This window comes from Triticum aestivum, chromosome 6B (genome assembly GCF_018294505.1).
Source record: "Triticum aestivum cultivar Chinese Spring chromosome 6B, IWGSC CS RefSeq v2.1, whole genome shotgun sequence".
Classification (NCBI taxonomy): domain Eukaryota; kingdom Viridiplantae; phylum Streptophyta; class Magnoliopsida; order Poales; family Poaceae; genus Triticum; species Triticum aestivum.
This window is the reverse complement of record NC_057810.1, coordinates 465,858,301-465,875,329: the sequence shown is the minus strand read 5'-3', so window position 1 is coordinate 465,875,329 and position 17,029 is coordinate 465,858,301.

The following is a 17,029-nucleotide window of genomic DNA, read 5'->3' as shown; positions in this document are numbered from 1 at the left end:
CATGCCGTAGCTTGTTTGTTCTTGGGGCCCGTGCGCACCCCTCTCCCTTGTATGCGCCACCGTAGTCCTCACTCACGCCCCCCTGTGTACGTGCTTGTGAGACTACCCCTGTAACTGCTAACTCTCCCCCTATCAATGCAATGATACGCAAGCCTTTTGCGTATTCGCGAAAAAAAACCACTAGCTTCCTCATGACGAGTTCTTTGAAACTAGATCTCATATCGGTATGTTTGATAAATATTTTTTTTATACTTGCAGATCACTGTCACTTGTCATATTTAGTCACTTAGTTAACGGATTCAGTTAACTTAGTTGTGAGGTTTCTGAACGTCAACATAGGGTATTAAAAGACTTGTTTCATGACACTCGTGTGGGTTAATACATCTTCTTGCTTATTGTTAACACTTGAATACTCATTCTTTAGGTCTGCATAACATTCTAAGTTTTAAAATATACAAAATTATTGTATGGTACTTCCTCCATTTCTTTTTAGTCCACATATGGAGTTTGTCTGAAGTCAAACTTTGACCAATTTTATAGAAAAAAAGATCAACATTCTCAATACGAAATTAATATCATTAGATGCATCATGAAATTAATTTTCATACTATGTAAATTTAGTATGATATTTTAAATATAATTTTGGTCAAACTTTATGTAGTTTGATTCCAAACAAACCTTATATACGATGTAAAGAAAATGAAGGGGGTAACTGTACACAATGTTTGTGGCAAATGTTCTTGTTAATATGACAACTATCGTGACATAATCTAACAACTGATGACGTCAAAAAAAATATTAAACATATGAATATGGAATCTTCTTTCGAATTGCTCGCCGAGACAAACTCTCCGGCGAAGACTGGTCACTAATAAGATTAATGGTTTGAAGACGAATCATTTTGAAATACAAATTTAGCAATTAGTGTCATGATGTCAGCATGAGGTGGAACATTATTGCACGCATGCATTTCCTCCCTCTAAGGGAAAAACACCATTGGGATGCCCTCGTCTCATGGGGGGTCACTTCTGCACACACATGCAATGTTGATTTTTCCCTTCTTTTCAATTTATTGACCATTATATGGACACTTAGATTGGAAGTGGAAGATAGTGGATTGAATTTCTGTGCTTTCTATTTTTGCCATAGACACAAGAGTCCGTGACACCTCATGTAATACGATGTTTGTATTTGTGGGGGCTTCCGGCGGGGAACTTGGGGGGAATAGGACCGTTAGCGTGGTGCGCTCCTGCGACGCGCCCTCCCTCGCACCGGCAGAGAGGGGATCCCGGTGCCGGAGCTGCCGAGCCACGGTTCTGGGGTGTCGAACCTGGCCGGTGCTGGCGGGTCCACCGAGGCGGGAGGGGGTTGGGGTGGTCGGTTCTGGCTCCTCGGGGAGGCAGCCGAGGAGGTCGGCGAGGAGGAATCTGATGGAGAGGGCGGGTCTCAGGGCTGCTCCCCCAGTCCAGGGGGAGGGGCGTGCTCAGAGGAGAGGTTGGTCGAGTCCATGGATTCGGGGAAGGGGACGGCCATGGCGGTCGGTGGCGGATCTCAGCGGGAGCGAGAGTTGGGATCTGAGGTGGCAGGGTGTCGCCTGGGGGGTCGAAGGGCGGTGGCAGGTGGGGCGAGAAAGGACATGGGGTGGATACAGGTGCGGCGGAGGAAGAGCTGCACATCCAGTTGGCTCTGGGCTCGGGCGGCGCAGGGGGGATCGAGTGGCGGGGTGAATCCGGGGACAACTCCGCGGCGGACTAGGGATCTGTGTGATTCTGGGGAGGCGGGACGGCTGCGTGAGCCAGGGGCAGCCAAGGAAGCACGGGAGGTAGACGGGGTGAGCTCAGCCGGTGGGGGGCGACCGGCGCCGGCGCTGGCGCCGCCAGTGCTCTCCATCGAGGAGTTTCCGCCGTTGGGCCGAATTGGTGGGCCTGCGGAGGAGGGTGAAGCGGGCCGTGAGGGGATGGGTTGTGGAAGTGGGTTAGATGGGCTGCGCGGCCCTACCTTCGGATTCAGTTTCGTGAAGCTGGCAGCTCGGGCCCCTTCCTCATCCGCTCCTGGGCCTGTTGGGTGCTTCGGCCCAGTTCGGGAGCCCAGGTGGGGCAGTCTGCATATAAAGCGGTGGTAGTGGCTGCCTAGGGCGGAAACGGGTTCCTCCTTAGGTTTTCCAGCCGCCCCGAGAGACATTAGGAGGTGGGGGCGCACGGTGCTATACATCTCTGCGGCGGCGGTGCCCCGTCTGGTTGAGAAGGTGGTGAGGATGGAGAAGGAGAGGAGGCTGCAGAGCCATGGCCGTAGCAAGCGACCGCGCAAGGAGATCCAGGTCTCGGAGGAGGAGATTGGGTGGGAAAGGGACCTCCGCGCCCATCTGTCGACTCGCAGGGAGACACAGTCCACGGCTGGTCGGGGTTCAGTTGAGGCCCGTGGCTCGCGTTCGCGTTCTCCTCGGCGCTCGGCGTCTTGGGGGATGGAGTCATCCAGGGAGGCCTCTCCGCCCCTCCCCCTCCCCCACCAGGCCTCCCCCCCATTCAGGGCCAGCAGAGGATGCAAAACAGGCCTGGGGCGGGGCGTCGCGCCAGTGGGGCGGGGAGGGAGATCGGCGTAGTTGGGATGGCGAGGGTGGATCTGAGAGACCTGCCAGGCGGGCGCTGATGAGGATACAGACCTGGGGTAGGGTCATAGGCCTGACCTATACGTCCTACCCAAGAAGACAAGAAGGTCAAGAGACTCCGTGATACCCCCGGTCAAAGGTGTCAAGTGCAATCCATTCGACATCATGTCACTCGGGAGTCTCCCTACCTACTGTCACTCGACTAACAAGAGAATCACTCGACCTCCCGAAGACCAGGAGTCTGTCAGCGTGCAACAGACACACATTCACTCCATAGTCTTTAAGGCCATTAATAGCACTTAAGGCTGGCGTTACCAGTAACGCCCCCACTTTATGTACATTAACTCCCTTGTAATGGAGGGCGGGAGAGGTCCCGACGAACTCTATATAAGCCACCCTCCTCCTCTGGCACAAGGGTTCGCACCCCCTGTAATATCACACACATAATCAATCGACCGCCTGCGGGCTCCGAGACGTAGGGCTGTTACTTCCACCGTGAAGGGCTTGAACTCGTAAACATCGTGTGTACACCTTCGCCATAGCTGAGATACTGCCTCTCCGTACCTACCCCCTTTCTATTGTCAGACTTAGAACCACGACAGTTGGCGCCCACCTTGGGGCAGGTGTCTTAGCGACTTATTGGTAAAGTTGCAAGTTTTTCCGATCATCATCATGGTTTCCGGCGGCGAGTTGATTGAGGGCCGCGAGATCCATCTCGGCGCGCTCGTTTTCGTCGCCGACGACTCGGCGTGGCTTCAGGAAGCTCCGCTCGACGTTGAGGCGCTCCCCGTTCGAGGGGCGACGCACTTTCGCGCGTGTGTTCGTGGCGTCCTTATTCGGCAGCCATCGAGCCAGTATCAGTCGGCTCCGATGGCGTCTTCCCTCCCCGCTGTTCGCCGCCGCAAGCGATCCGGTCGGTCGCGGCTTCAGCGGTGGGTGAAGCATGTGGTGGCTCGTCGTTCGACCACCCATCAAGTCGCGGCAATCGAGCCCGACAAAACTCTCCACGACCTGTTCGATCTGTCGACTGGCTCCGCGAAGACTGCATCCGAGTGCGATAGCAGCGATCCTGCAACCGAAGTCCAGATGGTCGATGGTCCGCGTGGCCCACCTGGCTTTCGCCGCAAGGACGGCGAAGATGTTGGCGGCGATCCGTCACGGGTCCACGAGGAGTATCATCCCAAACCTCTCTCTTCACAGCAGAGGGAGAAACTTCGTCGTCGCAACATGGACGCACTCGACACGCCCATCGTTGGAGAAACTACCGAGGCTCGGGCCTTGGAGGAGGCGCGCTTGGCTAATTTGGCTGAGCGCACTCGACTGGAGAACTTGCAGCGCGCTCTCGACGAGCGAGCTCGGGAGCGAGTCCCTGAGTCCAGTCAACGGCAGCTTTTCCCGCCTCCTCCTAAGGTATACCGTACTCCGATTCAGAACCTCACAGCTGCGGCCCGAATTGCAGAGTCGATTCAACCTTCCCAGTCCGAGGCTGGCCGAGGGTTGGAGCAGATCCGGGCCTTGCTCCGAGCAGTAGGAGAGCAGAATTCTGCGGTGTCTCAGTCGCGGAATAGGATACACAACAGATCCGTGGTAGCAGATACAGTCCAGTCGGCCCATAGCCCAAGATCGCCCCCGCGGCGTGAAGACCGTGGGCAGTATGGTCATCAGTTCGACCGTGACAATCATCGTCGAGTGCCAACGCCTCCTCTGAGGAGTGCGTCGTACGTGCCTCGGTAGGATGATGTCAGACGCCGTCACAGGGATGAGCGCAGAGCTCCAGTCGACCCCAGAGAGCCTGGCTTCGATGCGAGATCCATTCTCGTCCAAGGCCTGGTCGACCGGAATAGAGCGCATGGAGAAGATCTTGGCAGAGATCGTCCGAGTGGCAGCAGGTTACATGTTTCAGGCCCAGAGTGTTTCAGCAGGGCCATCAGGGCAGCAGTGATTCCCCCCAACTTCAGATTGGCAATAGGAGTCAGTAAGTTCACTGGAGAATCCAAGCCTGAAACCTGGCTTGAAGATTATCGAGTGGCTGTGCAAATTGGAGGCAGAAACGATGAGATAGCAATGAAACATCTCCCTCTTATGTTGGAAGGATCGGCCCGAGCGTGGTTGACTCAATTGGCTCCAGGCAGTATACACAGTTGGGAAGAGCTATCTCGGGTGTTCGTAAGAACCTTTGAGGGCACGTGCAAGTGGCCAGCAGGGTTGCCCGAGTTGCAGCATTGTGTGTAGAAGCCGAATGAGACTTTGAGGGAATTCATTCATAGGTGGACCACTTTGCATCACACTCTTGAGAATGTATCAGAGCATCATGCAGTGTGCGCTTTCAAGGAAGGCGTCAAGTATCGAGAGTTGGTTCTGAAATTTGGTCGGACTGGGGATATGACTCTAACCCGGATGATGGAGATAGCCACCCGGTACGCTAACGGAGAAGAAGAGGATCGACTCCGTAGCGGGAAGAGTAAACCAGTCGGTCAAGAGGCCGGTGGGGGTGGCTCCAGTCAGAAACAGAAGCGTAAAGCCGAGCCAGCAGCACCCGGTGAGATTGCGGCAGTGGCTCAAGGAAAGTTTAAGGGAAAACCTAAGGGGGCCTAGCCCCCTAAGAAGGTAAAGGATCAAGCAGGAAATGATGTGCTGGATTTGCCGTGTTACATCCACACGAAGAAAGATGAAGAGGGTAATCTGATTTACCCAAAGCATACCACTCGACAATGTCGGCTCCTGATCCAATAGTTCCAAGAGAAACAGCCAAATGAGAAGGAGAAAGAGTCGGACAGAGATGAGGAGGAAGAGGAAGATGACGGTTACCCCAAGGTCAATTCCACTCTCATGATTTTTGCTGATGTTGAGAGCAAGAGTCGGTTGAAGGTTATCAACAAAGAGGTGAATATGGTTGCTCCGGCGACGACGACCATGTACCTGAAATGGTGCCAGACAGCCATCACATTCGACCAGTCAGACCATCCTGCTCGCGTAGTCACCCCCGGGAGACAAGCGCTGGTGGTCGACCCAGTGGTCGGGGGCACTCGACTGACTAAAGTGCTGATGGATGGTGGTAGCGGTCTGAATATCTTGTATGCTGAAACCTTGAAGGGGATGGGCATCCCGATGTCCAAGCTTAGCGAGAGCAATATGAGCTTTCACGGTGTTATCCTCGGAAAGAAAGCCGAATCACTCGGCCAGATCACTCTCGATGTGGTTTTCGGTGATTCCAAGCATTACCATAAAGAAAAGTTGACATTTGAAGTCGTGGATTTCTAGAGTGCTTATCACGCCATCTTGCAGAGGCTGGCATACGCACGTTTCATGGCCCGACCGTGTTATGTGTACCTCAAGCTGAAGATGCCTGGCCCCAAAGGTGTGATCACAGTCACTGGAAATTGGTAGAAAGCAGAACAATGTTTCCAGAAAGGTTCCAAAATCGCCGATGCAAAGATGGCGGCGGTTGAATTCCAAGAGTATCAGAAGAGTGCAGATCCGAGTGATTTGCTCCGAGCCAAGAAGCCTGCTACAGACTCTGCATTCCAGTCGATTGGTGAAACGAAGCCGATTCATATTCACCCAACTGATCCCAATGCTGCGCCGACTTATATATCAACAACACTCGACAGCAAATAGGAAGAAGCGCTCATCCAGTTCCTCTGTGAGAACTGGGACATCTTCGCATGGAAACCCTCTGACATGCCAGGTGTACCCAGAGAACTGGCTGAGCACCGTTTGTGTGTCGACCCCAAGGCAAAACCCGTCAAAGAGCACCTTCGGCGGTCCGCCGTTCAGAAGAGAAAAGCAATCAACAAAGAAGTGGCTCGGTTATTGGCAACAGAGTTCATCCGTGAAATCTACCACTCTGAGTGGCTTGCCAATGTCGTCATGGTCTCCAAGAAGGATGATTCACTTCGCATGTGCATTGATTTCAAGCATATCAATCGGGCCTGCCCGAAAGATCACTTCTCTCTCCCCCGTATCGATCAGATTGTTGACTCGACTGCGGGGTGTGAGCGCTTGTCTTTTCTAGATGCGTATTCCGGGTATCATCAGATCCGACTGTATGGCCCCGATGAAATAAAAACAGCCTTCATCACTCCATTCGGGTGCTTTTGCTATGTCACCATGCCATTTGGTCTTAAAAATGCCGGAGTCACATTCATGAGAATGATCCAGAAGTGCCTGCTCACCCAAATCAGTCGAAATGTGGAGGCGTACATGGATGACATCGTGGTCAAGTCTCGCAAAGGTTCCAACCTATTGACTGATCTCGCAGAAACCTTTGCAACCTAAGAAGGTACGATATCAAGCTTAATCTGTCAAAGTGCACATTCGGAGTTCTAGGAGGAAAGTTGCTCGGTTTTCTCGTTTCCGAACAAGGGATCGACGCCAATCCAGAAAAAGTTGATACTATTCTCCGAATGAAACGCCCCATGCGAGTGCATGACGTTCAGAAGCTGACTGGTTGTTTGGCCGCCTTGAGTCAATTCATTTCTCGTCTCGGTGAAAAGGCCTTGCCTCTTTACCGACTGATGAAGAAATATGATAAGTTCGAGTGGACTGAAGAAGCTGATGCAGCGTTTGTAGAGCTCAAAGCCCTGCTTTCCATCCAGCCGGTGCTCGCTGTGCCAATCGGCAAAGAGCCTTTATTGCTTTACATTGCAGCCACTGGACAAGTTGTCAGTACAGTACTCACGGTCGAGCGAGAAGAGGAAGGAAAAGCTTACAAGGTTCAACGCCCAGTTTATTATCTCTCTGAAGTTTTGACTCCATCCAAGCAACGATATCCTCATTATCACAAGCTTGTCTACGGAATATACATGACCATGAAGAAGGTTGCACATTACTTCTCTGATCACTCTATTACGGTCGTCAGCGACGCACCATTGTCTGAGATCCTGAACAACAGGGATGCAACTGGTCGAGTGGAAAAATGGGCGATTGAACTCCTTCCACTGGACATCAAGTTTGAGGCAAAGAAAGCTATCAAGTCCCAAGCAATCGCGGATTTCCTTGCCGAGTGGATTGAGCAGCAACTACTGACTCAAGTTCACTCGGAACATTGGACTATGTTCTTTGATGGCTCCAAGATGCTGAACGGATGAGGTGCTGGAGTAGTATTGGTGTCCCCCCATGGAGACAAGCTTAACTATGTTCTTCAGATCCATTTTGATTCCTCCAATAACGAGGCGGAATATGAAGCACTTTTATACGGGTTATGTATGGCCATTTCACTCGGCGTCCGTCGCCTCATGGTATATGGTGACTCAGATTTGGTGGTTAATCAGGTGATGAAGGAATGGGATGTCAGAAGTCCAGCCATGACTGGCTACTGCAATGCTGTTAGGAAGCTGGAAAAGAAGTTTGAAGGGTTGGAGCTTCACCATGTACCCCGATTGAAAAATCAAGCTGCAGATGAGTTGGCGAAGATAGGTTCAAAGAGAGAGGCCATTCCCCGCAATGTGTTCCTGGAACATGTTCATTCACCTTCAGTTCAGGAGGATCCCTTCACTGAAGAGTTGCTACAGCCCAAGAGTGCCATAGATCTGACCGAAGTCGAAATCCCAGCCATAGTTGACTTGATCATGGAGGTTTTGGTCAGTACTCCCGACTGGACAGTGCCATACATTGCATACATTCTTAGGAAAGAACTTCCGGAGGATGAAGAAGAGGCTCGATAGATCGTCTGACGATCTAAGGCCTTTACGGTGATAAAGGGGCAGTTGTTCAGAGAAAGTGTAACTGGAGTCTGCCAGAAGTGCATCATGCCAGAGGAAGGTCGAGTGATCCTCAATGATATTCACTCGGGAACCTGTGGTCACCACGCATCCTCTCGGACCATCGTGGCCAAAGCATACCGAGCCGGATTTTACTGGCCGCGGGCCAACGAGATGGCTAAGGAAATAGTGGACAAGTGTGAAGGCTGTCAGTTTTACTCCAACATGTCTCATAAATCTGCGTCAGCTCTGAAAACAATTCCACTCATCTGGCCTTTCGCCGTCTGGAGACTGGACATGGTTGGACCTCTGAGGATGGGCAGGAGTGGATTTACTCACATGCTGGTAGCAGCCGACAAGTTCACCAAATGGATCGAAGCCAAGCCCATCAAAAGCCTTGAAGCAAGCACAGTTGTGAGTTTCATCAGAGAACTTATATTCAGATATGGCGTCCCGCACAGCATCATCACGGATAACGGCTCGAACTTCGATTCTGAAGAATTCAAAGCCTTTTGTGCCTCCCAAGGCACGAGAGTCGACTATGCTTCGGTCGCTCATCCTCAGCCGAATGGGCAGGCCGAGCGGGCAAATGGATTGATTCTCAAAGGATTGAAACCTTGGTTGATGCGTGACCTGAAACATGTAGCAGGAGCTTGGGTCGAGGAGCTCCCGTCAGTACTTTGGGGATTGAGGACAACCCCTAACCGGTTGACTGGAAGGACCCCATTCTTCTTAGTCTACGGAGCTGAAGCCGTGCTCCCCAGTGATTTGCTCCACAATGCACCTCGAGTCGAGCTCTTCTCAGAAGAAGAAGCAGAGCAGGCTCGGTAAGATGCAGTCGATCTCCTAGAAGAAGAAAGAGAGATGGCTTTGATCCGGTCTACCATTTATCAGCAAGACTTGCATTGATTTCATGCTAGAAATGTGAGGGGTCGGGCATTTCAAGAAGGAGACCTGGTTCTTCGAGTGGACCAGAAGAGACCTCACAAGCTCGCTCCTACTTGGGAAGGCCCTTTCGTCGTCACCAAGGTGATCCACAATGGAGCATACCGTCTCTTCAACATCGAACATAATAAAGATGAGCCGCGCGCCTGGAATGCGGATTTGCTCCGCCCTTTTTACTCTTAAATATCTAGACTGATGAGATGTAATAAGAAATACCTTTTAGGTTGGCTATCAAAAGACGTAATTTACTTTCTTCCAAATGATTGTTGTTTATTTCTTTTGTACGTATTACCTTAGCTGCGAATCTGTTTCACCTAAGATGAAGTGATAAAAAAATCCTACCGAGTGGTGAGTCCGCCTACCACTCGGGGGCTTAGCTGCAGCCCAGTGCTCGCCTAAGTGATAAAATCCTACCGAGTGGTGAGTTCGCCTCCCACTCGGGGGCTTAGCTGCAACCCAGTGCTCGCCTAAGTGATAAAAATCCTACCAAGTGGTGAGTGCGCCTCCCACTCGGGGGCTTAGCTGCAGCCCAGTGCTCGCCTAAGTGATAAAAGTCCTACCGAGTGGTGAGTCCGCCTCCCACTCGGGGGCTTAGCTGCATCCCAGTGCTCGCCTAAGTAATAAAAACCCTACCGAGTGGTGAGTCAGCCTTCCACTCGGAGGCTTAGCTGCAGCCCAGTGCTTGCGTAAGTTTGAAAAATCCTACCGAGTGGTGAGCAACCCACCCACTCGGGGGCTTAGTTGCAGTCCAGTACTCGCCTAAGTTTGGAAAATACTATCGAGTGGTGAGCAATCCTCCCACTCGAAAGCTTAGCTGCAGCCCAGTGCTCGCCTAAGTTTGAAAAATCCTACCGAGTGGCGAGCGATCCTCCCACTCGGAGGCTTAGCTGCAGCCCAGTGCTCGCCTAAGTTTGAAAAATCCTACCGAGTGATGAGCAACCCTCCCACTTGGGGGCTTAGCTGCAGCCCAGTGCTCGCCTAAGTTTGAAAAATCCTACCAAGTGGCGAGCAATCCTCCCACTCGGAGGCTTAGCTGCAGCCCAGAATCCTACCGAGTGGTGAGCAACCCACCCACTCGGGGGCTTAGTTGCAACCCAGTGCTTGCCTAAGTTTGAAAAATCCTACCGAGTGGTGAGCAACCCTCCCACTCGGGGGCTTAGCTGCAACCCAGTGCTCGCCTAAGTTTGAAAAACCTTACCGAGTGGTGAGCGATCCTCCCGCTCGAAGGCTCCACTACAGTCCAACACTCGCCTAGGTCGAGACCATTGCCGAGTGCCTTGCTGATGAGCTGATCAATGCTACTCAAGGATCACCCAATCGGTTGACAGGAACGTCAAGACCATTGCTGAGTGCCTTGCTGATGAGCTGATCAATGCTACTCAAGGATCGCCCAATCGGTCGACAAGAACGTCAAGACCATTGCTGAGTAGGGATGGCAATGGGTACCCCGGTGGGTAAAAACCCTATTAGGGCAAGGGTATAGGTTAGAAAAATACCCATGGGTACACAAATAGGAAAATTTAAAACCCATTGGGTATAGCGGGTACAGGTATGGTTTAGTATAACCCATACCCGTGTACCCATGGACCCACATATAATTTCATTAATAGGCAATTAATATTATTTATCAACATATTAAATGATTTTTACATAAATACCTCAGGTAGCCCACAGGCCACAACGAAGCCACAAGCCCACAATCAGAATCCCATATGTGATACGTATCTAGGTGATTGATTCTAAAAAGACGTATCTAGGTGATTGATTGATGTCCAGAATTGCCTCCTTCCTTATATGGCTATATCAGCGTGATTGACATCCAGAACTACCTCGCAGGCTCGCATCAGCCAGATCACATCTTCTCATCACCGCCTACCACCGCTAGCGCCTCCGGGCTCCGGCCGCTTGCTGCCTCGCACCACCACCCCGTTCATCTCGCATGGACGGAAATCGTGAGGTGGAGCTGCAGCTCGGCGACCCCACGGCCAGGAGCATGGCACGCCTACCTCGAGCGCAAGCTCAACCCTATTGTCAGATGGTGCCTTCCACCTCCGCGCGCCAGGAAGGAATCAACTCCCCGGCCGATGCCAGGGTTCGCCACCTCGTGCTCCGGGGTCCAAGGAGTAGCACCGTCACAACACTACGTCTGAGACATCCGTGAAGCAGCGACGCCCTAGCATGCTTAGCAATGGTTGATCTGCCGATGCCGCCAAGCACAAGAAAACACGAGCAAGGCTATTTTGGCTAGGTGAGTTTTGATTTTTTTATGATTTTATGATAACGAGCATGGATCTTACAATTTGAATATATTTGTTGAAACTACATGCACGCCTAGCTCGGCATGCAAGCGACCAATTGAGTATGAAATATTTTGTTTCCAATAGCAATTATTTCTGTATGTATGTTCCGTGATATATTCATGTACATCAATACACATTACCCTTAATTTCTGCATAGAGATGCATGATATACATGTAAATATGAAATTTTGTGTTGCGATGATTGAGTACAAATATTTTATTTTCACAAAAATATGTTTTCCATATATAGATGATGTGATCTATTCATGTACGTGAACACTGAATTTTGCAGTGATACAAGCACCAACATCAAGTAGATGTTCATTTTGAATCGGTCGATGATACATCTGCCCCAACAAGCACCAACAACAAATAGATGTTCATTTTGAATCGGTCGATGATACATCTGCCCCAATGTATGAAGATGAAGACCGTGTTCTTATTACAAGTTGTTGTTTATGATTATGTAGTGCTCCAATTGATGTGTTGCAAATCTGGGTAATTTTACCCACGAGTACCCATTTACCCTGTCGGGTGATGGGTATGGGAAAAAGTTGTACCCGTCAACGGGTATGGGTACGGGTGATGGGTAAAGTTTGGAGTGACAGGCAAGGGTATGGGGTGGCTCCACCCGTACCCAAACCCGGCGGGTGCCATCTCTATTGCTGAGTGCCTTGCTGATGAGCTGATCAATGCTACTCAAGGATTGCCCAATCAGTTGATAGGAACGTCAAGGCCATTGCTGAGTGCCTTGCTGATGAGCTGATCAACGCTACTCAAGGATCACCCAATCGGTTGACAGGAACGTCGAGACCATTGCTGAGTGCCTTGCTGATGAACTAATCAATGCTGCTCAAGGATTGCCCGATCGGTCGATTGGTTATTCTTCTCCAGAAGCTGCATCAAGTGAATAGACAACAATCCGAGAGAAAAACGAATTTCGTTCGAAGACAGGCGCAATATATGAGACGATAAATCCAAAGGTTCTTAACCGCAGGATAAAGTGCTCGGGCATCAAGCCCGAAGGAGTTTTAACAGTTACAAAATCACTCAGCATTCTGAGGCGAATAAAAGTGAAGCATAATGTTTTCTCAATCACTCGGCGGGAAAAGGACTGGCCGGATCGCAGAAGCTGTCGAGGTCGATGCTGTCGGCGATGCGAGTGGCTGCGTCGAGGAAGGTGTCCATGAAGTCCTGGAAGGAGTGCTTCTTAGTGTTCACCACTTTGAGAGCTGCCAGATTGTCTTCCTTAGCCTCCTTGCAATGCACTCGGACCAAAGACAAGGCGACATCGGCACCACAGCGAGCGGAAGATTTCTTCCACTCTTGCACTCGGTCTGGAATCTGATTTAGTCGAGTCATCAGGGACTCGAGGTCTTCAGACAGCTTCGCCCGAGGCCAGAGTTCAGCATCCACTTGGGCCATCGCCGCCTTCAGCCGAGCAAGATAAGCAACTACGCCATCCAAGCGCGACTCCAATCGTAGCAGATTCATTGCAATATCATCTTTGACAGGACAATTGATGGGGTCGAGACCCGTCTCGACCCGCCTAGTTTCAGCTTCAAAGTCCTGACACAATTCTGTCCCATTGAGAAAAATGACGAGTCGACAGCAGGATAACAAAGTTTAGTCGGCGACAAATTAATTGCAGTCGAATGATCATACCTTCAAGTTTCAGAACAAGTTTCACGGCGAGTTGCTCCAGATACGACCCCAGCTTGTCCGTCTTGGTCCTGAGGTCGCCTACTTTAGTGGTCAGATTCTCCTTGTCCTTCTTCAGCTGCTTGACTTCTCGATTGGCGTCCGAGATGGAAGTCTTCAGCTTCGCGTTCTCCTCTTCCAATTTGCTGACCGAAGCCAGCTTCTGGTCCACAAGCTTCGTCTTCTCGCATGCTTCCTTCTGAGCAGCTGCCAGATCCAGATCCTTCTGCTCCAAAGCCTCCTTCATCCTCTCTAAAGAAACAACACTCTTCAGACGAGACTGAAGTTGCGATTTTCACTACGCACATCTGCTTGTGTGAAATCACTCGGTTCAAAGAGACTGAAAGAAAAACTAGTGCGAAGTGTGAAGCTACAAAGCAGACAAAATGGTCAAGTGATTACCTCCCATGATGGTCGTTTCTTCTTGATCAGTCTTCAGATTCTTCTTCGCGAGTTCGAGGTCAAGTTCAACGTTGATATGCTTCTTCTTCAATTCGATAACCTAGCCCCAAGATCACAAGACCTCTGCAGCCAGAAAGAAAAACATGTTAGTCGACAGAAATAAGCGTCAGTGAAGGAGAAGAATTACTCTAAGACTACTGCCAAATCAAATATCCAACAGTAGTCTCGGGACTACACCCAGTGGGTGCACTTAGCATGCCCCCACTGGAACAGATCAATACTCAGCAAGGCTTACTCAGCGTGAGTTCACGAAAAAAAAGAGAGAGATACATCATTAGACCTCAGTCGACTGCCAGCAGTCGACAGTGGTCTCGGGGACTACACCCAGTGGGTGCACTTGGCTTGCCCCCACTGATTCGAACATTTTACGAAGGAACACCCAGTGGGTGATCAGATATAAAGCAACAATCAAAAGTTCAGTCGGTATTTGGCTGACCTGAACATTGGTCTGAAGGGCAGTGCTGGCGTTGTAAGCTACCTGACTAGCTTCATGCATCACTTTCACCTGCTCCATGACAAGGTTCACCTGACGAAGAGCTTCCCTAGCGGCGCCCGGCGAGTCGTCTGGAGTTTGATATGTAGCAAAGAGAGACGGCTCCAGAGTGGTCGAAGTGGTTACCGGGTCGGACAAGTGGAGTTGCACCGGTGCAGCAGGTGTCTGTGCAGTCGACCCCGACGGACGATCAGTCGTCAGAGGGTTGGCGAACGTGACGTTGGTCCGAACAGGTCCTTCGGAACGTTCGACTACCGCATCAAGCGTCGGTGTCGACTAAGGGACTTGGATTTCAAGCCTCCTCCTGCTTGAGCCTCCACTCTTCTTCCTCCTCTCCCGTTGAGGCGCTTCTTCTTCTTCGCCGTCAGGGAGCACAACGATCTCTTGCGGAGCTACATAAAGAGAGAAGTATCAAATTTTCAGCCGATTGACCGCCCACTCGACTGAATGGAACTCGGTTGAACGAACTTACCGGCTTGGGAGGTGGCTTCCTTGTCTCCTGGAGCCTTGTCGACATCCATGTCAGTAGCAGCAGAGGTGGAACTGGAAAGACACATGAATTGGTCGGTCAGAACAAGAAAATCTTTAGTCGACCTATGAAAATGCAGACGAGATACTCACCCCGAAGCAACAGGGACGTCCATCTTAATTCGCGACAGTGTCTTCCGAGCCTTGGGAGGAACAACTTTGGGCTGCTTGGCCACCTTCTCTGTCGGCTCCGGAGTCGACGTTCGAGTGCGCTTCTGAGTATTGGCACTTGGGCCCATGCTTTTTCTGTGCCCGCCAGCTGGATCTTGCTGCTGCTTGGATCGATGTTCGGAGCGCGGCGGCGAGTCGACTTCTTCCTCCCCGTCTGACTCCTCGCTCTTCTCCTCCTCCTCTTCTCCCTGAGAATCCCACTCGCCACTCTCCTCCGCACTGTCCTCCCCCTCCTGGCCCTGCTCCAAAGCCTGTTCACCATTGGGCATTGAATGCATCTCAGTGAATACCTGCAGAACAAATCAGTCGAGCCAAAGTCAGTCAACATCAAGTACAGTCAGAGCGTGAGCAGGAACCAGTCGGAACAAAAATATACCTTGTCGAGTGGGTTTCTGTTGCTGAAGGGGACATTTCTCCTAGATCCTCTGGGGTTGTCCTGGTTGCCCGTGATGCCCCTCAGCCACAAAGCTATGGTTTTAGACGACACTTCTTCTGGATGGACCCGAGCGGTGTCATCCGGTCAAGAATATAACCACATCGGGTGATCGCGGGCCTAGAGAGGTCGGATGCGTTGACTGAGGAACACTTCCAACAAGTCCATGCCGGTAACACCATCATTGATGAGCTGGACCACTCTATCCACCAACATCCTCGTCTCCATGGTCTCATCAGCGTTTACTTTAAGTGGGGCAGGAGTCTGAACATGGTCAAACGAGAAGGGGGGAAGACCAGTCGACTGACCTGGAGCTGCGATGTCCTGGCAGTAGAACCAGGTCAACTGCCAGCCTCTAACAGATTCAGGGAGAGTCATGGCGAGGAAAGCACTCCTGTGCCTCTTTTGGATACCTAAACCCCCACACATCTAGATGACGTGGGTTTTTGAGTCAATCGACTTCGCCTTTTTTACCGACTAGGAACGAATGGTGAAGATGTGTTTGAAAAGACCCCAGTGCGATCGACACCCCAAGAAGTTCTCACACATTGATACAAATGCAGCTAAATATGTGACGGTGTTGGGAGAAAAATGGTGGAGCTGAGCGCCAAAGAAGTTCAAGAATCCCCGGAAGAAAGGATGCAGAGGGAGCGAGAAACCCCGGTCGACATGGGTGGCGAGTAGGATGCACTCACCCGGTCGAGGTTGCGGCTCCATCTCCCCCTTTGGCAGCCTCTCCGCTCCCTTGGCGATCAATCTGGACTCCTCCAGTTCAGCTAGATCCTCCTGCCGGATCAAAGACCGGATCCAATCGCCCAGGATCCAGCCCGGCGGCAGCCCCGCACGCGACGACGACCCATGGGTCTGCTTCTTGCCTTTCGCCGCCCCCGTTGCCTTCTTAGCGTGCTCTAGCGCCGCCGTCTTGTCCTTCACCATGGCTGGAGAGCAGCGGCATCGAGAGCGGAGGAGCTGGACGCGGTGGAGAAGCAGAGGAGAAAGAAGAAGGAACAGGTGTGCACAGTGCCAGCGCCTCGGACCCGTCGCCTTATAAAGGGTCGTCTCCGAGTGACTGACGCGTGGGACCAGGCAATCGCGTCAAATCCCGCAATAGTTGTGCGCGGCGTACGTGGCGAAAAAGGTGGCGCAGTAATTGAGGCATCGCTACTTATCCGGCATGCCCGTTTCGACGCTCTCCACCCCGCGCGCTTCCCCGAAATTTTGTATCTCGCGAAATCCGGGATACACTGCAGACAATAGAGCCCAAGATCCCGCACTCCAGCACAACACTCGACACATGAGGTCACCAGTTCAATCGACAGCTCACTGAATGGATCAAGGCGACTGAGTCGACATCGAAGTATCGACGCGGGCGTTCAGTCTCGCAGAAGATACTCGTGAAGACACGAAGCTCGGAGCGGATTCAACTTCAACCTACTTTTCATTCATACCTTAGTCCATTCGGGGCTACTGATGAGGATACAGACCTGGGGTAGGGTCATAGGCCTGACCTATACGTCCTACCCAAGGTCACTACCCAAGAAGACAAGAAGGTCAAGAGACTCTGTGATACCCCCGTTCAAAGGTGTTGAGTGCAATCCACTCGACATCATGTCACTCGGGAGTCTCCCTACCTACTGTCACTCGACTAACAAGAGAATCACTCGACCTCCCGAAGACCAGGAGTCAGTC